Source organism: Cyanistes caeruleus, chromosome 12, assembly GCF_971803275.1.
Source record: "Cyanistes caeruleus chromosome 12, bCyaCae1.hap1.1, whole genome shotgun sequence".
Classification (NCBI taxonomy): domain Eukaryota; kingdom Metazoa; phylum Chordata; class Aves; order Passeriformes; family Paridae; genus Cyanistes; species Cyanistes caeruleus.
Genome location: NC_141712.1, coordinates 18,277,583 through 18,299,832, shown reverse-complemented (window position 1 = coordinate 18,299,832; position 22,250 = coordinate 18,277,583). Strand labels below are relative to the sequence as shown.

At 44.2% G+C, this 22,250-nt stretch overlaps 1 long non-coding RNA gene across 1 annotated transcript; it reads left to right on the top strand.

Annotated features, from left to right (window-relative positions):
• Positions 1-271: 271 nt before the first annotated feature.
• Positions 272-13,544, top strand: LOC147650892 (uncharacterized). Its single transcript, XR_015275215.1, has 4 exons — positions 272-424; positions 8,113-8,163; positions 8,283-9,391; positions 11,248-13,544. It is a non-coding gene; the product is annotated as an uncharacterized LOC147650892 (long non-coding RNA).
• Positions 13,545-22,250: the final 8,706 nt, after the last annotated feature.

Genomic DNA, 22,250 nt, shown 5'->3' with positions numbered 1-22,250 from the left:
TCTTTCATTTGATGTTTGAGCACACTCCCCAGCTGGTGTATCAGCCAGGGCTGACTAACCTGACCCAGGGGAAGGTGCCCATGGCAGCTGGTTGGAAATAGGAGTTTTCTGGTCCCTCCCATCCCATTATTCCATCTCTCTCCTTCCACACGACTGGGCTGGATCAAATAGAAACATCTGAAGAGTGAAGGTGGCTGATTAAAGAGTGTCAGCTGAGGGTTTGGGGTGTGCTCTGGGGTGCTGATTAATCACAGTGCAGAGGTGCAGGAGTGAGGAAATGAGGCTCTCCAGGGCAGATTTCCCCCTGCTGTCTGTGGAAAGGATCATCCAGAGCGTGCTGAGACATCTCCCCACCAGCACCCGCTGCTTTTGCTCCGGCTGAGCTGTGAGACACCTCCCCAGTTCCACAGGGGTTCTGTTTGGGGTGAGTTTCCTTTGGAGGGGGAGAGGAGCAGGGTGAGGTTGTGTTCTGTGCTCTCACCCCTCTCATCTCTCAGATTTTGTGTTTTTAAGAGCTCTCCAGGAGCTGTTTGTGCTGAGGTTTCCTGAGCTTGGGAGCTGTGCATGGTGAGGCCTCCTGACCTCCCTGTGACGTTGGATAAAATAATATTTCCCTTGCAAATGCTTCCCCGTTGAATCACTTGGCTAAATTCAAATTAAGCTGCTGTTCAGAGTGAAGGAGGATGACAGGATTGAGCCATCAGAGAATTACAAAAATCTAACACAATTGAAATTGTACTACCTACAACTTTCCCACTTTTCTTCAGGAAAATGAGCGTCCCTTGTTCCCAAGAGCAGCGTGCTCCAAGATATTCCAGCATGTAATGTGTGCCAGCCCGAGTCTGCCTTTGAACCAGAATTTTCATTAAAATCTATGAAGGGTGCTGAGTTTCAAACAAAAACACAAGAAATGAAACAGAGTAAAACTCTTGAGTTTTGATGAGTTCAACTTGGAATTTTGGTTGCATCTACAGAGGTTTGGAAAAAAAAAAAAAATTAAATTTGAATCCAGTCGTCAATTAACTTCCCTCAGATAAACAATCCTGAAGTGATCTTATATTTAAAAGTTTATTCAAGGACCATTGGAGCTGCTTGGGGTTTTTTCCTGAAATGTGCAGGCTGAAGTGTCCAAGTGGCACCGTTTAATCTGAAATATGTGATTGTTTTATCTGAGTTTATCATGAGTTTAATCTGAAACACGTTTCAGTGAGGCACAAGCCATGTTTGCTACACCATGCCAAGGAGCTTTTTACCTTGTTACTCTAATGAAATATTCAATTAGAACAATCGTTTAGTTTAATTGAGCAGTTGCCTGATAATCTGCACGTGCCTAATGGGGTAAATGTGTGAGGCAGGTGCAAAAAAAACCCCCAACCCTTCAGTAAATTAAACTAATACAGCATTCAATGAGCTAATGAGGTGTTGTGGGAGTTGCATTTCAATTAAAAATCTATGAGAGTGTAAAGAACTTATGGAAGTTGTTTGTGAGTTTTGCCTGCTTTTCCATGGAAGGGAGAGTTGGTGGGAGGCTCCTTGAACACGTGGCTGAGTTGGAGAGCTGAAATTAGGTTTTAATGAAGGTAGTACAGTCTCTCCTCCAACTGCATTTGGCAGCCCAAGTTTTTCACAACCTGCCTGGCCTTGGCTTCCCTCCACGGGCTGAGAGCTTTTTGGTAGACAAATTATTGTTGTTTGTACTGGAGTAGCAGCTGAACGTGCCAGTGGACAGGGCTTGACAGAGTGACAAAAGGACAAAAGATTGGCCACCTAGAACCCTGACCTAGAACCCTGACCTAGAACCATAACCTAGAACCCTGATCTAGAACCGTAACCTAGAACCCTGACCTAGAACCGTAACCTAGAACCCTGACCTAGAACCCTGACCTAGAACCCTGACCTAGAACCCTGACCTAGAACCCTGACCTAGAACCATAACCTAGAACCCTGACCTAGAACCGTAACCTAGAACCCTGACCTAGAACCGTAACCTAGAACCGTAACCTAGAACCCTGACCTAGAACCGTAACCTAGAACCCTGACCTAGAACCCTGACCTAGAACCGTAACCTAGAACCGTAACCTAGAACCCTGACCTAGAACCGTAACCTAGAACCCTGACCTAGAACCGTAACCTAGAACCCTGACCTAGAACCGTAACCTAGAACCCTGACCTAGAACCGTAATCTAGAACCCTGACCTAGAACCGTAACCTAGAACCCTGACCTAGAACCCTGACCTAGAACCCTGACCTAGAACCCTGACCTAGAACCCTGACCTAGAACCCTGATCTAGAACCGTAACCTAGAACCCTGACCTAGAACCGTAACCTAGAACCGTAACCTAGAACCCTGACCTAGAACCGTAACCTAGAACCCTGACCTAGAACCGTAATCTAGAACCCTGACCTAGAACCGTAACCTAGAACCCTGACCTAGAACCCTGACCTAGAACCGTAACCTAGAACCCTGACCTAGAACCCTGACCTAGAACCGTAACCTAGAACCCTGACCTAGAACCGTAACCTAGAACCCTGACCTAGAACCCTGACCTAGAACCATAACCTAGAACCGTAACCTAGAACCCTGACCTAGAGCCATAACCTAGAGCCATAACCTAGAGCCCTGACCTAGAGCCAATCCACCGGGATTGGCGGAAGCTTTGAGGCTGCGGCCCGTGGGAGCGCGAGGCGCTCAGTTAGGCGGAGCCAGGGGTGCTCGCAGGGTCCGCGGTCGCCCTGGGCCCCGCTCGCCAGACTCCCATCCCCTTCTCCAGCCCTCTCTATTGCCCTGGTCCCGCTAAAGGCCCCCGCAGAGCCTCTATCGGAGCGCCCCAGCGGCACTCGGGGCAGGGGGCAGGGAGGGGCGTAGCCGCCAGCTCGCCCGGGTTGGTGCCAGAGTGACAAAGGATCATGAGCTGGGTCCTGCCTCAGGTGATTTATGATCTAATAAAAGAACTCTAGAGGCCTTTTGATAGAGTACTGAAATGGTATTATGGCATAATATTCAACGTGGTTCACCTAACTAAGCAAACTCATTAATCTGTTTGTTAATTTTGAATCCATTTCCCCAAAGCCTCTCTCGCAGACTTTTCAATTACTGCAAAAGGGAAAACTCTTTTTCCTGAGATTACAGGAGAGTGTTTCATTAAGTGGGAGCAACTGAGGGATGAGGTGGCAAATTCCCAGCGTTGCTCCCACAGAAAACAAAGTCCAAAACTCCAGATTCTCAAAATTGCTGCTCATCTTTGATTGTACACTGTGAGCCACCCATTACTTTTTCATCAGTAAGTGTTCCATAATTAAAAGATGTGATCCTGCCGGAGCTTTGGCCTGAGGACTGTAAATTACACCACAATATTAATTTGTTTTTTGTAGCACCCTCTGTTTTCCTTTCCAGAAGTTCACCTGTCCTACTCAACTTCTACTCCTGCTGTATTTGCCTGTTTGAATTTTCCTTCCAAAATGAAGTTATCAATGTTCTTCTTTTTAACAAATTTGATAAACTTTGCAGTATTTCTCTATTTCATTAGTTCAATGGATAACCTTTTTTTTTTCCCCAGAAGTATTTATTTAGCTGCTATTAATTTTTACAGTTTATGCCCAGACAAGCCCAAGGCCAGGTTGGATGGGGCTTGGATCAGCCTGGGACAGTGGGAGGTGTCCCTGCCCATGGCAGGGGTGGCACTGGATGGACTTGAAGGTCCCTTCAACCCAGAGCATTCTGAGATCCCCTGGGGAGCTCTGGAATGACCTGGCTGTCAGAAATGACCTGGTGCACATCACGCTGCCTCTGCAGTATCAATCCTTCAGCAACAGCTTCAAGAATTTGCTGCTGAACAGGAATTATTAATCTCACTTAGTCCTACTGAATTTAAAATGTATTTAAATGCTTGCAGGCATCTCCTGCTCAAGGTCTCCTTGCCAGAGATGGAAACCAGACAATTTTGACATGATGGATTCCTGAAGAATATCACCATTTCTTGTCAGTTATTTATTCCCCTGGCTCTGACACCTTAATTCTCTAATATTTTGTTCCAGAACTTCTGTGGGCACTGCAGTTAAATTAGCTCATTTTCAGCTGTCTGTGTCTTCCTTTTCACCCCTTTGTGGAGCTGGGTGTGATGTTTGCCCTTCTCACTCTCCTGGGGCCTCCCCAGTGCTTTGAAAGCAAGGCTGAGCTGCTCATCCCCTCCTGGCTCCCAGCTCTGCCCTGGCGTGGCTGCTGTTTGATTCAGCACTCCTCTGATAGCAGCATCTGAGAGCAGGCAGGAGAAACTCCTTGCTCTCTTTTCCTAGTTAGTATGCAGGGAATGACTGGAGCAGGAGAGAGAGATGTCCAGGCTTAGCAGGATTATAATTAAAGAGAACAAAGAAATTGAGAACAAAGGTGAAAAATAAAAGGGAGGGGTGAGAAAGAAAAGAAAAATAAAAGACCTAAAGTGTCACAGCGTAGCAAGAAGCGGATCTCTTGATTTAAATCACTGATATGTTTTTAGGTATTTTTTATCATAAGGTCTTGCTGGTTTTCCCTTTTTATATTTTTTTTTTTCTGTCTTGAACAGAAAATGGAAGTTTTGCAGCATTAGGTTGCTAAAAAATACTGCCATTGGGATTTCCCTCTGCCAGAGCATCGAAGCATCATGTATATGCCAGTATATTTGTGTATTTTATAAACAAATAAATATGCATATATACATCCTCACTCAGCAGAATTGATGGCTGCCAGGGATAGTTCTAAGCCTCCAATCTAGGTAGAAATAGATTTACTTGAAATCCTGGCTGCAGTTCATGGCACATGAGATCCCAGAGCTCCTGAATCATCACTTGGTTCCTGAAAGAAAATTCCATGAGAGCTCAGCACGGGACAGCCGGTCCAGCCCTTCCCTGGCAGGATTTATTCCAAATCTCCTCTAACATTCTGGCTGGAAGATTTTGGCCAACAGGTTCAGCATCAGCCCAGGGACCAAACCCAGGGGCTGAAATCCCCAACTCTGATGTGATATTTCTGTCTGTGATAACTCACTTGGCTCTGTGTGCTTCAAAGGAAAATTGTTCTGAAACTGCTGTATTTGTAATCCAAACTGCTCCAGTGAATTCACCACTGAAATTCTGCTTTGTTCTTACACTAAGAACGCCAGACTGCTCATTTGGATGGATTTTGGTTTGGTTGTTGTTTTTCAGTTTGGTGACTCATTTTCTAGACAAGGTGAAGTAAATAGTTGATGTTTCACTGATGTGCAGTAGATGGACTCATTCTTCTAAAATATAACAGCTTTTTTTCTGTTCTTCAGTAGTTAAGAATGCTAAAACCTTTTCCTCACTCCTTTTACTCACTTACAGGACTCTGCATTTAGTGGTTGGAGGGAACTTTTTCACTATGGTTTACAGGGAATGCTGTACATCTTCAAAAATCCCTACTAAAATAAAAATAAAAAACCATTTTCAGATGGATTTTGAAAGAGGAACGTTAAAAATCATCCACTCATTCCCTCATCTGTGGACTCCTACTGATTTCAGTTTAAATGGGGTTAATTCAATTATGTCAAGTGTTTCTGCTTTTCTCCTTCACGGCATCACGTGTGGCTTTACTGGAAGCAGTATAAAGGAACATCTAAGAGCACACTCACAGATTTCCTTTTGAAATATGGCTCACATATCTCCTAGCAAGAGATATTCATCTCTGGAGAGCTGGGCTGGCTGCTCTGCTCTGGGGCTTGCAGGATGCCTCTGGCTCATCCCCACAGGGATTTTTGTCGTGCCCTTCTGTGGCCGGCAGGGCTGGACCCCACCGAAGGATCAGGAGGGGTTAGGGTGGGTTTTTGGGACAGGTGGCTAACCTGAGGTGAGCACGGGGAGGAGAGATGTCACACCAAGAGCTCCTGTGTGTTTGGAAATGAGTTTTCTGGGGGAGGGCAGCAGGCAGAGCTGGGTGTGGGTCCCACAGCACAGCGATGGAGCTTCAGCATCCCGTGGGGGCTTGTGCTGGAGTTTACGACAAGGACTGTGCCTTTCTAGGCAGAGCAGGGCTGGAAAGCAGAAAATGCAGAGCTGGAAAGGGCAGACAAAGGGCTGGAGGCTGAGTCAGAGGATGTCTAAGCCATGCTCAGCTGTGCAGGGATCCCTTCCCCAGTGCTGGGAACTCTGGCCAGGTTTGCTTTGGGTTCCTTCTCCTTCCTGGCTCCCAGAAAGAGCTTCCCATTCAAATTTCCTGAGCTATCTCCACCTCTGTGTACTTCTGTCACCTGTCCCTTATTGCTGACTCTGCCCTTCCTCGCTGAGCTGCTGATCCATGGTGCTGCCCTGCTTTGGACGTTCTGCCAAATCCCTCCGGCCAAAAACGAGGCAGGGAACCATCCTGAGAATCAGAAAGGGGAAGGTAAAGGATTCATGACAGAGTCTCACACCGTGGGCACAGATATGGATGAAGAGTTTATGATCATAAAGACAAAAATACCTGAAGGAACGAGGTGTGGCGTTGAACAATGGGGTAGTGCCAAAGATTTTTGTGTAGCTGGAGGAACTCTTACCTTTGGGAGATGTGCTGTAGTGTTTCCTGGGTGGAGACAGAAAGTGGATAAAAACTGTAGTGTGATCTGGATCAAAAAAAGAAAAAAGGTGAAACTTTTCCACCACACAGAACTGCAGTGAGAGCTGGCTGTCATTGGAAGTGCTGAGAGCAGGAATATGGCCATGCAGCTCCTGGGAGGGAAGAAACAAAGGTCCAGTATCCTACTGGATGTGTTTGGCAGCTGTTAAAACATGCACCAGCTGATCAGAGATGGGTTTATCAAAGTATTGCATCTGCTTTCAGGTGCTGGCTATCGTTTATGCAGTTTGTGAAAAAGCTGCTCTACTATCAACAGAAAGGAATATATAATGTAAAACGCCAGAAAAGTGTGTGGGCAAGCTTTTAAGGAAATGGGGTGCAAATTTATTGCCATATCTGTGCAAAGAGGCTGAAATGAGGGGAGAATAAAACAACCAGAATTTGGAGGAGTACCAGGAGATGGGGTGTCCTGCTCCAGGGCTGGCTCTGAGCAGCACCTGTGTCACTCAGGGGCTCTGGGCAGGTGGATCCCCATCACTCCCTAAGCTCTTGTCTCAAAGGCTTCCAAAAAACCCTCAGGTGTTGAAAGATATTTTTAATACTGGCTATTTTAACACAGCCCTATTTCTTGATTTCTTTGCTGCTCCTGGTCAGCCCTGACCTCAAAAATTTGTCACGTGTGTGTTTATAGTGAAGAGGGCCACGGATTTGTAGATTATTTAATGTAGAAGAGAGTGAAAATGGGGAAAGGGCAGATTTTTCTAGCAGGGAGTTCCATCAGCAGAGTGGGAAATAGGGCTTGTGTGGCATTTAGAGGTGAGGACAGGTGAGCATCTGGAGTAATTTGAAAAAATACTGATGTGGGGATTGCAGTGTCTGATCTATTTTGTCTCAGAGAAAGCTCTTAAATGTGAAAAACTGATGTCTTCGGGGCAAATTCATATCTAACACAGATTGCTGTACCTCCAGTGTTTCAGGAAAATGATGACATCCTCTATCAGCTGAGGAATCTATCTAAAATTGTACTGGAAGCAGCACCTAAAGAGAAAAATAAGACATCTTGGTGCACAAACACACCCAAAGCGAAGAGCTGTTATGATCAAATATTTAGAAATTTAAATGTGCTGCCAAAGTGTAACTCATTAAAACAGTGATTAAAAACCTGTTTCATAGGTGATATTGTAAGGCCACACATTGATCTGATTTCCTAATTTTGTGCAAATTTCTGTTATTCTTTTATCACTTTAGAGGAATACTTTTCTTAAATTGCATTAAAAATTAAAAGGCCCACATTAATTACCTTTCTTTTTTTTTTTATTTTTTCCCAGAATGATAAAATTATAGTCAATATTATGAGTGACTAAAAAAATATATGTACACTCATGCATAAGCTCCAGCATCCCTGTACTCTGTGCTCTGCAACCTTAAAATTCTGGAAAAACTTTCTGATATCATTGCAAAACTTTTAAAGTTGTTGCTTTTCCCACAAAATATCCAGTGTTCAAGGAAAAGCCGTTTATCGTGGCAAACACATTGTATAACAAAGTTACAATCTCTAATTAATACAGGAGCTTTTCACTGTGCGTTGAATCCCAAATTTGGAATTATCAGCGAGCAAGGTAATTAAGGATGAAGCTGCTGGAGATAAGTAACTCTTCAGCCATCTTCTGGGTGACATATGAAAGCATCTAAGCACTCCTGTGAGCAATTAATCTTCTGTAACTCACTCCACGTGCAGATTGAGAGCAGATCCAGTCCAGAGCTACACAGCACACGCTGAAATTTCCTTTTTGAACACGGAGCTGGCATCACATCTCGGGTTTTGCCTCAGTGGGTCCTCCATGAAAGGTTGATTCTTGAGACAAGAGAAATAATATGTGCTGTTTAATTGTTTATTAGGATGAGAGCTTCACACGGTGGAAGGAATGATTGTTTATTGAAACAAGACCTTCAAGGGACTCTTTAATTATAAAACAGCTTGATATTTTAAAGGAAATGACAGCAGCAACAGAAAGAACAATTTACTGTGGGTAGCAGGTTGAGTATAGCTTGGGGCCTATTAATCAGTCATGCACAACAACTATCCCATAAAGGAGCTGGAATTAACGTGCAGAAAACCCTGCTTCTGCAGGAGGATGCAGAGAAACACGGCTGGCTTTTCAAATGTTATCAACATTTGCATCATGTTGCACAGAGAGGAGCAGAAGCAGTGTCTGCCTCACAGCTGGAGATGGATAGAAGGGAAGTGTGAGTCCCCAGGGGTGGAACCCTCCAGGAACAGAGCAGTTCTGAGGAGATGGGGACACGTTTGCTGCTGCTGCTGAGACACAAGCCAAGGCTTTGAAGCAGGTGGGTTTTTTTGCTGGGCATCTCCAGTTGCACAGGCAGAGAGATGGAATGGAGAATGTTGCCTTGGAGTTTCCTGGAAAGGAAACACAGATCTCAGCTGTTGCCTTTTGAAGAACACGCCTTTATAAATGTGCATAAATGCTTAATGACGGAAAAAGGATGTTTGTCCATCAGAACTGTGAAGAGATTTCATGGAGAGAAACTCGGGAGTGGGGCAGAATTTTCCTTGTGTGGGCCATCAGTGTGGATTGTCCAAAGGCTCTCACAAAGCCCTCAGGCAGCTTGTGAGAGCACTTTTACTCTGTCAGGGTCCCTGAGGTTGTGAATCCCAGCGGGAGGAACAAGGATGCTCCACAGGGAGCCCTGAAGTGGAATGAGCAGTGCAAAACCAGCACAGCCCTGCCTGACCACACCAAAGGCAAGGATGCTGGGCACCTGAAAAGCCACCAGCCACTGGAAAAAGCAGAGGAGAAAAAAGCAAGGAAAAAAAAAAATCAGGTGATAAAGAGTTTGCATGTGGTCCTTGAAAGACATTTTTAGTACTGGGTATTTTACCACAGCCCTGTTTCTTCATTTCTTTGCTGCTCTGGTCAGTGGAATGAGCAGCCAGTGCAGTGCCCAGCAGGGTCATTCAGCGAGTTGGGGTGAACTTTGGGGCCAGCCTGGCAGAGCAGTGGGGTCATCACCCTTTGGGACATCCCTGAGCAGGGTTTGTTACCCCAGAGCCAGGTCTGGCATGAAGCACCAAACCCAGTGAAAGGGCTCCAGGTGCCCACAGCTGCCCAAACCCTGTAATCTTGAAAGCAGATTCTACTTTTATCCTCAGAACAAAATTCCTTGTAGTGACAAGGAATCTCACAGCCAGGGAAAGGGCTGAAGGATTTGATTCCTGCTGCCTCATGGTGCCATTTGCTCCTCAGTAAAAACAGACCTTGGGGATTTCATCTGCTGGCTTTTTCCAGAAGAAATGAGATTTCTTGTGTGTAGGCTCAGAGATGGAAAATTCTGGCTCAGCTCTGAGGTTTCTTTTCCTTTTTTCTTTTTTTCTTTTCTTGTATTTTCTTTTTTTATTTTTTTTTCTTCATTTCACTGGGGGTTCTGTGCTTGTGGTATGTCAGGTAATTAGTTTTTAGGTAAATTAATCTTCAAGTGACACTAGGAGGTGGGAAGTTAATTCTCAGGCATTCCTGGTTCCTCTCTGACTATCTAATTATTCCTGAGAGTTGTAGGGGCTGTGTTCTAGAAATGCAGCTCAGCATGGGGTTAAGCAGTGCCCGAGCACAGGAAAAAAGGGTAAAAAATTAACATTTTTTGACAGGCCCACAGCTGCTTGGAGATTGTCATTCCCCAATTTTCATTTCTGTCCTGTTGGTGTTGTAAATTATTAATCAAACAGTGATTACCTGTACAATCCTCTGAATTTCCAGAGAGCTTTCTTAATGTGAGCTAACACACCTGTCATGTGCTCGAGAGAAGTTGTGAACTCTGAGCCAAATTTTCCCTTTTATTCTGCTGCTGCAGCTTGTTTATGAGTCAAGGAGTTTGGCATGCAGGAAGGAGAATGATTTTACTGTGAATTAAACAGGAAAAGGGAATGCTTGTGACACAGGTCAAAGAACAGAAGAAAATGTTGGCTTGGGTACCCATAAAAGATCTGTACAATGTGAAAATAAAATTCTCCAGGCACAGTGGTTTAGAGGACAAAGCTGAAAGTGCATAAAAATAATAAGGAAAGAATTTAAATAAAAGACTTGGGGAAAGCAAGGAGATATCAAGATAGCTGTGGAAAAAAATAAACAATACAGGCTGCAAGAGTTTTGTAAAATCTGATGAGAGTCTAATTGAATTTTGGGGATGTTTAAGACAAGTAAACATAAGTGATGTCATCAGATCTTGAAAAAAGGAAGGCTCAGCTGCAAGGTCTGAAATCTCTCTGGAAAGATGCAAGATGAGATCAGACAAGTAGGATTGGGAGAGGTTTTCATTATTTTATCTTCTTCGTGCACAATTGCTGGAGCTGTGTTTGATTTGCCAGGAGTAGAGGTGATAAAATACGTCAGTGATCAGGAGAAATAAGGCCCCAACAGCACAGGTTCAATACTTAGAGTAAGGATGTTGTAAATGCCTCAGTACAAAATAACCTTACTAATTTGGGAATAAAAATGTGGGATGTGGTTTTTTTTTCTTTGAGTTTTTAAAGGGGAATTGTTACTTTTCTAAACCCAGAAGGTATTGTTTTAGTTTTGTTCCCCATCAGCCTTGAGGGAGTTCAAGACTGAAAGACAAAAAGAGCAAATGTAAAAAAAAAAAATAAAATATTTTCCCACCTTCTTCTTACCTTTTGACCTTTTCAGAGAAGAAAAGCAAAGTCTCGTGTGGAGACACCAAAGAGAGGAGCTGTGGAAGGAAGAGGCACCGAGGTGAACAAAAGGGAGCTAAACCTCAAAAGTCAGCTTTTATCTGAGGCAAACTGGAACAGAGCAACGTTTGAGACAGAGGAAACTCAGCAAGAAGGATTAAAATGACAGCTCTCTCTCCTCATCAGGAGAAAACATTCTGAGCAATAGCTCAGGTATTATTTTCAGTAATATTCTGGGACATGAGAAAGAATAACAGATATTTGTGGTTTAACCTGCCTGCTTGAGGCAAATTGCCTGGCTCCACTCTCTGCTTTCCTGCCTGCTTCTGAGCAGCTCCATTTGAAACAGCCATTTTTGGAGTATATTCATTTATCCAGCGTGTGTGGGTGCTCAGCTCTGCAGTCCCCACAAGTGGAAGGTGTTTTCAGGCACAGATTGTCCTGTGTAGCGTGCAGGAGACAAAAATTCAGCTGTCAAAGGCTCAATATTCCTCACCATTTTCATGCAGGATCCTTGGGCCTTTCTCAGTCCAACAGATTGCAGTGCAGAAATCTTCAGATTGCAGCAAGTTCCAGTTTCCAGTCCTGCTGGAACACGGGGCTGTTTTCTTCCCATCTCTTCTAAAGCTCAGCTGCATCTGCCCCCTCTCAAATCCTCAAGGCTTGTTCTGCACATTCCTTATTTCCTGCCTGCTTTTCCCCACCCTCTACCCCACAGCCTGCTTTTCCTTATTGATTTCTGCACCTTCAGTCTCTTCACAAGCTGTAGCAGCTCCTGCTCAGGCCAGAGGGTCCCACCTTTGTCTGGGCCACAGGGATGTCAAGACAAACCTTTTTTTTCTGCCTCCTCTACTGCAGGTTTTTAGCAGAGCAGATCACACAAACCAAACAGAGCCGCCCTCCTTCAGACTCTCACTTCATCCCACGGTGAAACAAACACCTGGAATATTTTGTTAAAAGGAGTTAAATTGATAAATTGATAAACTTTTCCAGTGTTGCTGGGTCAGAAAGGTGCAAACATGCAGTGGTGGGCTCTGAGGTGGTTTTGGGGCTGTGGGGGTGCTGGGGGATGGCCAGCAGAGGAGTTTGGCCAGCTCAGCTCGGGGTGCCCAGGAGATGCTGGCACTGGTGACATCTCTGCTGGCTCAGTGCAGTGACAAGGACACTGGGTTTGCACAGTGGCCACAGAAGAAGAGCTGAGAACCCAAATATAAGAAGGCAGCGTTAACTAAAATAGATGAAGAGGTAATTAACCTTCAGACTTGTCAGTATTTCCAAGAACTGTAGGCAACCCAAACACTACCAGGCTTCTCTGTGTCATTGTATTGTGACTCACCCCAGGAAGATTTATTTTTCACGTGCCCAATTTCCCTGCATCTTCTTCTTGTAAAAATCAAAGCAGAGTGGCTTGCTCAGGGAAAAAAAAAGAAAAAAAGGCAGCATAATATCTTGATGATTTCTTAAGAGATCTCTTCTCACAGTTTTAGGTATCTTAGAAAGGAAATTGATGCATCTTCCTTTCTTCTTTGTGTGTTCTTGGTGCCACAAGCTGTGCACAGCATGCTTTCAATTAATTTAAACTAACTTTCCATCTGCTCCAGCAAATGTAGGATTTGAGTGAAAGACAGTGTGATGGAGTGACACAGAGTCTGCTGATGGCCACTAATGTGGGAGCCAGTCTGCTGTGGAAAATGGAATATCCACTGCAAAATGGGCTATCCCTTTCCACTCCACGTTAAAGGCTCGCTTTAGTGAAAAATGATTATTGTTTTCAATATTTGCCTAATCAGGACGGGGAAGGAAAGCTTTAGTGCTGGAGATGGTGATTTACATTTTACAGAGCGTGGTAATGTGGAGAGCAGGATGTACCAGATCGATTCCTTTTTAATTGCCACTTTCATCAAGCTTTATGGTATGGAATTATTTCATTATGTTTCTGCACTTAAAACAAAACCACAAAAATGCTGAATATGATTGGAACTCGGAAAGCTTTGGCTTCGCTATCAGTCTGATCAAAATACCGTGTGTGTTGCAAATATTCTGCTTTTCTCCAAGGAATTAAATTCCAACAAAGGTATTTAAATTAGAAAAGCCAAGGCCGCAGCAAAACAGCGACAATGGCAACATTCAAGTAATGACACAGTCTAAATTATAGCAAATGTGTACAATAAAAGCCTTTTGCTATTAAATGCGTGCACTTTACAGACATTAATTAGTCCTTTGTGTGGGGGTTATGCTGTTGGGTTTTTTTCAGAGCTGATGGTGTTTTTTCTTTATTTTTACATTATGAAATAGGAACTAACTGTAATTCTGGCACCAGCCCTTCAAGCAATAACTGTTTAAAGCAATGTGGTAATTAAGTTTTACCTGCAGCCCAACCTTGTTCCCAGTTTAACTCAGGAGAATAAGTTTATGGCTTTTTTTCCCCCCAATTTAAATTAGCACATGAATTTGCAAAGTGGAATTAAATGTGGGGCCCTGCTTCCTCCTGCCTGTATTTCTTCCTTTAAGTACTGTGCTTTCAGCCCTTCTTGGCCTCTTCAGCTGGTCAAACACATGGAAATCAAAATCCTGGGGCTTGGTGGGATGTGCAGGGAGCTGTGGTGGCTGAGATTGTGTGAGCAGCAGCAGGGAGAAGATAAGAAACTGCCCCTTGGAATTCAAACCTCAAACTCAACACCACTTGCACTTAGGAGTGGATTTCATGGAGAATAATAATTCTGTATAATCCTGTGCAGCTTCATGGAAATTGATGCCATGTTTTCATGGCAATTATGTACCTGCAGTCAGGGCAGATTCTTCCCTGCTGCTGCCACCTCTGTCACCTCAAGCACTGGCAGTTCTCGGTTTGGGGGGTGTTTTCCTGTTTGTTTAGTTTGCTTTTTCTTTCTTTCTTTTTTTTTAAATACCTCATTCTTGGCAAGGCTGAGCAAGAGCTGAATTTCAGGTGGCCTCACAGCCTACAAGATCCCTTCCCTTCCCTTCCCTTCCCTTCCCTTCCCTTCCCTTCCCTTCCCTTCCCTTCCCTTCCCTTCCCTTCCCTTCCCTTCCCTTCCCTTCCCTTCCCTTCCCTTCCCTTCCCTTCCCTTCCCTTCCCTTCCCTTCCCTTCCCTTCCCTTCCCTTCCCTTCCCTTCCCTTCCCTTCCCTTCCCTTCCCTTCCCTTCCCTTCCCTTCCCTTCCCTTCCCTTCCCTTCCCTTCCCTTCCCTTCCCTTCCCTTCCCTTCCCTTCCCTTCCCTTCCCTTCCCTTCCCTTCCCTTCCCTTCCCTTCCCTTCCCTTCCCTTCCCTTCCCTTCCCTTCCCTTCCCTTCCCTTCCCTTCCCTTCCCTTCCCTTCCCTTCCCTTCCCTTCCCTTCCCTTCCCTTCCCTTCCCTTCCCTTCCCTTCCCTTCCCTTCCCTTCCCTTCCCTTCCCTTCCCTTCCCTTCCCTTCCCTTCCCTTCCCTTCCCTTCCCTTCCCATTTTGGGGGTTCCATTTCTTGCTGGATCTGTTCCATTCTGCAGACAAGAGTTTCAGATTTCCCAGGGCAGGACGATGTGTGAGTAGGAGCTGTTTAATTTCCTTTATTTCCTTTCAGGTTTGCTGCAGACAGTCCCAACCAAAGAGATGTCTGCTCATCTAAAAACTGCTTTTCCTCACTGGATATGTTTTATATGTAGCAGTGGTTTCAAACTTAGAAAAATATGAGGCAGAAACGTTTTTTACTAATTTTATCTGACCAGCTGAGAGAGTTAAGGAAAAGAAAAAAAAACCCCAAAAAACAACAGAGGTTCTTTTGGGCACGTGGTGAAATCATTACTCACTGATATTTAGCAGAGATCCCGTGTGTCCAAAACCTTGTCTGCTCCCCCAGTTATGTCATCTTGCCTAATGAAAAGTGTTAACTTTCCCTCCAGACCTCTCCTCCCCGCTATTCTGCAGGACATTTATACACCTACAGCAGATAATGGCCTCAGGAATTTATATGCTCAACCTGAAACCCTTGTAAGAGAAGTAATTAGACAGGCTTAATTAGAGCTGGCATGACAAAATTTATGTCAGTAAACGTGCCCAATTCTGCCCAGAAAGGCATTTTCAAAGGGCTCTGACTGCTGTGTTAGTCATGCTCATTTTTCAGGCAGTGTGTACAAGTGTATAATATTTAACCACCATTAAATGTTTTTCCAGTTGGAACTGTTTCATGCGGAACTCATCCATTTAATCAATCCATCTCCTTCATTGTTAGACTGCAACTGGTGTGGCTGCAAAGAAGGGAGAGAAAAGGAGAAAATGAGATGCTCCATTAGAAATCACCATTTGGAAGTGACAGATTAAGCTATTTGAAATGAAGGGAAACGTGAGTCATTTTGGGGACACTTTATTTAATGCGTAAATTGGATCATTGGCTGAAAAATAATCACTTGGTCCATCAAAGACATAACCCAGAAATGAGGTGGAGAGAGAAGTTAACAGAGGATGAGTAATAGAGGTAAGAGAACAAGCGTGTAGCAAGGCAGGGAAGATAATACAAGTTATTTAACATGGCAAACAATGGCAGCTAATGGTAATTAACAGTTAAGTGAGCACATTTTTCCCCTTAAAAATCTGTTGTTGGTGTCAGTGGGACTTGCCTGACTGCAGATGTCGAGGGGAAACATGGATCTAAAGCAGGAAAGGATTATCAGAGCATCACTTTTAGGAGGAGAGGGGAAGTCCAAGGAGAGGAATAAAAATTAAAAAGAAGGATATCAGGAAAAATGTGCAGTCTCCTGGCTCATGTTTCTAGATCTTTCCTCTGCCTATCAGAATAAAATTCCTTTATGAATATAACAAGATATATGTTTAACCTGTGGTTTCCACGTGTTATCAGGGCAATTGTGCTCCGAAACTCAGCCCCTTACAGCTCCTCCAGGGTGAAAACTGTGTCCTGAAACCATTCCAGGCTCTCTGGAATGCAGCTGCCACAGCCAAGGCCACAGCAGCACAGGACTCTTCCAGGATATCACAATAATCTGGAATAAATCTGGCTTGGTAGCCAGAACAGCTCCGTGCTAAAACCTGTTCCCAGCTGTGATGGTATAAACATTTTATTCAATGCAGTTCCAGCATTCTTTGCATTGTTAATACAAAGATATGTTTTCCTGCTGGAACAGGAGAAAACATTCTGAGCAATAGCTCAGGTATTATTTTCAGTAATATTCTGGGACATGAGAAAGAATAACAGATATTTGTGGTTTAACCTGCCTGCTTGAGGCAAATTGCCTGGCTCCACTCTCTGCTTTCCTGCCTGCTTCTGAGCAGCTCCATTTGAAACAGCCATTTTTGGAGTATATTCATTTATCCAGCGTGTGTGGGTGCTCAGCTCTGCAGTCCCCACAAGTGGAAGGTGTTTTCAGGCACAGATTGTCCTGTGTAGCGTGCAGGAGACAAAAATTCAGCTGTCAAAGGCTCAATATTCCTCACTCAGCCACAGAGAATCCTCTCTGTCCTCTCCCTATCTTCAGGAATGCTCATTCCTTGGAATAATTCTTTGTCCCAGTCATGAAGGATGTGAAGAAGAGGATTTAGGGTTAAGTAAAGCTGTTTTTAGCAGAAAGATTCACTCTGGGGTCTTCTGGGTTCAGCTGGAAGTTAAATTTGTCTGGCATTAGCATAAAATCCAAATAGCCCATCCTGAGCAAGGAGCTCAGTATTCAGGGAGAAGACCCTGGTTAAAGGACATTAATCATTAACCATTATTCAGAGACAGTTTGTATCAGGCTGCAGGAATCATAAAAAACACAAATTCAGGCTGGAAAAGTCAGCTGAGTTTAAAATCACCTCCCTTCCCAGCCTATATTGTATGTAGGATTAAGAATTGGGTTATTTCAGTTTTTTAGGGTTGCAGTCATTCCTGGGCCACTGGATGAATAAAGATGTCTGTTATTTTTATAGCAGGCTGTTGAAAATACAAATTTATTTATAATGCAGATAATGGTTGAAAGCATGTAATACTTTTAAAATTATTTTAGACATTAAATTTTAGCTTCCCAGTCTAAAAATGTAGACTATAATTTTTAGACATTTAAGGTATTCCATGGTTACAAGGAAAGTTTCTGGAGCACTATTTACTATTTGCTTTTTTCAACTTAATTTCTTATTTTTTGGGAGGTTGGGAGTTTTTGTTCCTATTTTGTTGTCGTTTTGTGGTTTTGTTTTGTATTTTTTTTAGGAAATCTGTCTTTGATGTTTATGGTACCTTGGAGGTAATTATTAAGATTAAGCACCTGGCTTCTACAAATTGTTATCTCAAATCACATCCAACTAAATCAGAATTGCAGCATATAAGAGAAGTTTTTCCAGAATTCTCTTAAAATGCTGGGATATTTGTGCACTCCAGTTCTTCATGCTCTCATTTTTGTCTTGGTTTCTGTGGACTGCTTTTAAATTAATAAACAGGCTTTCAAGGCTCATGGTAGGTCCTAGATAAGGTGCAAAAATTATGCTAAAATATGCGGCGATAATTGGGTGTCAATTTAAGAACACGTTTCCCATTGAACAGGTGCCTGTTGTTTGCTGTGCACCCGAGGTTATTGGTAATTCACTGTTAACAGGTTCCCAGGGGGCTCCACGCAGTTCATTTCACACTTGGACCTTGCGGTATTTGCAACAATTCTCAGAGTTCAGAGATGTCCAGGGGACTTTGGCAGGGACAGCCAAGCAAAATGTTAATAAAGAAAACAGAGCAGGAGCCTGAGCCAGGATTCAGCTGTTGCCAGACTCCATCAGCGCTGCACGGCGTTGACATGGAAAAAAAGAATTCTTTCATCTCTCCCAGCCCTAAACCAAAGGGTATTTTATTTATTTATTAACAGAGAATCAACAGAATGAAATGCAAGGGAGGGATTGGAAGCAGGCACTGTGTTAGGCCAGCGACACCTCTCTTGAATGAGCGCCTGTGAATGGGTTTTGCTCCTCACCACAGCTAAAACTGCAGTGCTCCCACGTCAGAACAGAGTGTGCCATCCTACAGAGTGATTTACAGCTCTGCAAACTGGGGGAAGAGCTCCAGCATCAAAGCTGAGCTGGTTTTATGTCTTGTGCTCTGGTGTAAATGCTCCAGCTGTATCAATGTGCTCAGGTGTAAAAGTGAGACTCAGAAGGACTCCCAAAACCAAAGCCAGCCAAGCTTCAGGTGCTGAGAACATCTTTAGTGCAGGTGGGAGCAGCAAATATTCAAGTTGTGTTATGTAATGAAAGACTGACCTCCCCAGGGCAGGAATCAGAGCTGGCTGCTTTGTGAGGTTCCCACCAAATCGCACAACAAGGCTCCGACTTCCAGCGGGGAGCACCAGCACCAAACTCTACTTTGGCTTTTAGTCTGAAACCCATCCTGGGTTTGGGTGTAAACAAGTGTTCTTAGTAAATCTCTGCTATTTACTTCTCTGTGAGATGTCCATGCTATCAGAAATGAGGGGCAAATTTCACTGTCTTGACTCCTGCTTCTAAACAGGAAAACTATTGGATTGAAGGCTTAAAAATGCAAACAAACAAACAAACAAAAAGACTCAGATCAGGCTCCTTCAGTGGTTTTTGCCTTAGAAAGATAGCATTCTTCTTTCATTTCAGCTATGAGAAATGCAAAATCCTTCCCCTGAAGATCTGGTTTATACCTGGTGAATGTTTTTTGGCTCACAGGAAATTGGGCACCTTTTAACAATGGCTCATGGCACAGCATTCTTTGGGAAAAACCAACTTACAGGGATCTCCTAAAGGGAAAAATGCTCCATGGCTGAGGAGCTGAGCAGGCTGAGGATTCTGTTGTCAAATCAAGGTAATTTCAAATGTTATTTGTTAAAAGGGATGATGCAGAGTGCCAAGAGACGGTCTGTGCAGAAACAAAGGGAAAGGTGTTTTATGGGGTAAGTAGATTAATCCATCATCTTTTATCTATTATCCAGACCGTGTGAAAACCCACAGAAAAAAATTCCCATTTCACTCCCCTCTATGTCCTTTGAAACTGAAACCAAAAAATAGAACCTTCTCAAAATCCTCAAGAAGAAGGAAATCCATCTGCCAGGCCAATCCAGATGACTGGTACAAATCCATGCTGCCAACTATTCCCACGTCCACCTCTTTAAAGGTATTAGAATTGCCTCAATTCCCAAATTAATTAGTCTGTACTATAATTTAATTGCATGTTATTTTTTTTCCCAATGAACCGAGGTTTTAATGAGCATTCACTGTTTAATAAGCAATTAAAAATAGCCTATTATTTAGTGTGTGCGTGTAATAATGAAGCTCATCACCTTAACAGCTTATATTTTTATGTATATATATTTTATTACTTTGATTGGAACAATGAATCTAGTACACCTAATTATTTATCTCTGTTTTAAATGAGCTATACCTTCACTTAACCGCTCACAATGCCTCCCTCACTTATTTTGCTTAAACAGGAAGAAGAGCTGCAGAGGCAAGAGGACTTTGCCTGAAATTGAAGGAGGAGCTGAGGAAAACAAGCCTTGGATTGCATCCCCTGAAGGCCAGAAGAGATGTGACCACAGCACCCATTTAGTTTTCTTCAGGTACTGGGAGAACCAGAAGAGTGCCAGGAAAAGGGAACTGGGAGTGTGAGGAAGGGCTGAGCTCCCCAGGTGTGAGGGAAGGCAGACACTGCAGTTGGAAGTAGATTTATCACAGAACTGGTGAGAGAGAGAGCCCTGGTGGTTCTTCCACAAGGTGCCAAGGACAGCAGCGATGGCAGGACATCAGTGCACAGAAACCAGAGCTGAGACAGAGGGGGAAAAGTCCAACCAAAGGGTAAAAACCTCCCACAGGCAATGTTATTCCATTTCCTGGGTGTGTAATCACCCTGTACCGCTGCTGACTGGCACAAGCTGGGTCTCTGGGAAGGCTCCAGCTCTCTGCCCAGTGCCTGGCTCAGGTTCTGGGGTGAGGTGTCCCTGCACTGTGGCTCTTTGCTGTCACACCTCTGCCCTTGCAGAATCTCCACCTGGTGTGGTTTGAGCAGGCCTGAGGGTACAGAGGGCTTCTCAGCACAAAGGATTCCTCTCCAGAGCCATTTCTGCTTTGACTTCTCCATGCAGGATCCAAGGCCAAGCCATTTCCTCGTGGATGAACGCAGTTCCTGGCATTTGTCACAGTGGCAGAACTTGCCAGGCACTGTGACTGGGCTCTCCAGCACCAGGGTGGATCTAACATGATGCAGGTAATGGTCACAGCTTGTACATGTGAGTTTAATGGCACAAAAAGTTTAAATCTTTCCTTCAGACACTCTTGTAACAACGGTTTTTCTAATTACTGCAATATATGGTTTCTCCTGTGCTTTATCTACGGACTCTGTCACATTCTCTGTGATCTCCACATGAATTACACATCCCTCATGTTGTTCTTTTTCTTTTCAGCAATCAAGGGTATGAAAGGCTGGGAATCTGTTAATTGGGGCCCCTGTTCTCTGGAGGTTTTGCTGGTTTAGCTCAGTATGAAGCATGATGCCAATTAAGTTACCTTGGAGATGCAGGAAAAAATTTAGTGCGTGTATTAGCTCATGATGACTTAAAGCCAAAGGAAGTGCTTTATAGTTATATAATTATTCTATCAGTTGGGGGAGGAGTCGTTCAGCTCTTAGGCTTTTAGGGTTTTAGTGATTCCAGTGGGAACCAGGTGCATAAATCCCACCAAAGGCTATTTCCCTTGGTGCCAGCCGAGCCAATACTGCACACTGCAACCCCACGGCAGGTTATAATTGCTGCTTTCAATTACATGACACACTTAATTACAACTGTCCAGCTATGCTTTGCTTTCTGAGTTTTCAGCATCCCTGGCAGTAATCAAAGAGTCTAAACACTTTTTCTTGTTTTGGGCAGCCTGTCTTGGAAAGTGCATCCAGGCACGGAGCTGGTGGGGATATCCCACAGCTGGACACGGAGCAGTAAGCTGGGAATGAGAGGAGTGAGCTGTGCTCACAGACCCTGGGCTGGGCTGGAGTCACTCCCTGCAGCAGCCACGGGAGCAGCGAAAGGTCAGCAGGCACTGGCAGGAGGATGAGCAGAGTCCGGCTAAAGGCGAGGAGGTTCAGCCTCCCAAAAGCTTCGCAGCAGGAGCAGTGACCCTTGCTTTGTTTCTGCAGGTAAGAAGCTTGTGCTGAAGGCAGAGGGATTGTTCTGATTTACTGCTGCTGGAGGAAAACCATAACTGGGCTGAACTGTGCAAAGGTACCAACTAACAGCAGTCTGCAGTCCAGACAGGGAGGTGTGAGATGAGACACGGGAAGGTTGAAAGGGCAACACAAAACTTCCCCCAGCTGAAAACCATTCAGCATTCTCTCTCTGTTAATGTCTCATTGCTTATGATTTAACTTTGTGCTCTTTCAAACCTTCTCTCAAGGTACAAGGCACAGCATTAGCTTAGGACAGAGATCTCAGCTGAGACCAAAGGAGGTGACACATGTTTGCTGTGGCTTTCAGGTAATGAATGACCTTTTGCTCAATTACACCACAAGCTTCATGTAGGCTCTTTCATCCTCTACTTATTATGGACCACATGAAAAAACCCCTTTAGATTCAAAGCCTGATAAAGCATCAACAATAGGCAGGAGCTGGAGGTGGGTCTCGGTGACAGAAAGATCCTGTACTCAAAATGTTTCCTTTAACTGCTGCCCTCCCTCCCCAGCTTCCTCTATTCTCACAGGTATTAAAAGGATATTTTAAGAGATATTCTATCTTTGTGTGGCTCTGTCACTTTAGATAACTTCCTAGAAGATCTAAAATACAACCCACAGGAATTTCAGGGAGACGGCAGGCTTCAGCTTTAGGCTGGGATGAGAATTCCCTGGTAAAGAGGCATTTGTTCAGCCTTTTTCTGGGTGGTTTGTGCACTTCTGGTGCCTGGCTGCTCTGTCTAAGCTGAACTGATGGTGGTGGGTGGGGAAGGGGACCAGGTGAGGCACAAAGGAAATGCAGAGAAATCCGTGAGAGCTCCTGGCTGCAGTCCAGCCTGGGGATATCTGGTTTGGGTTT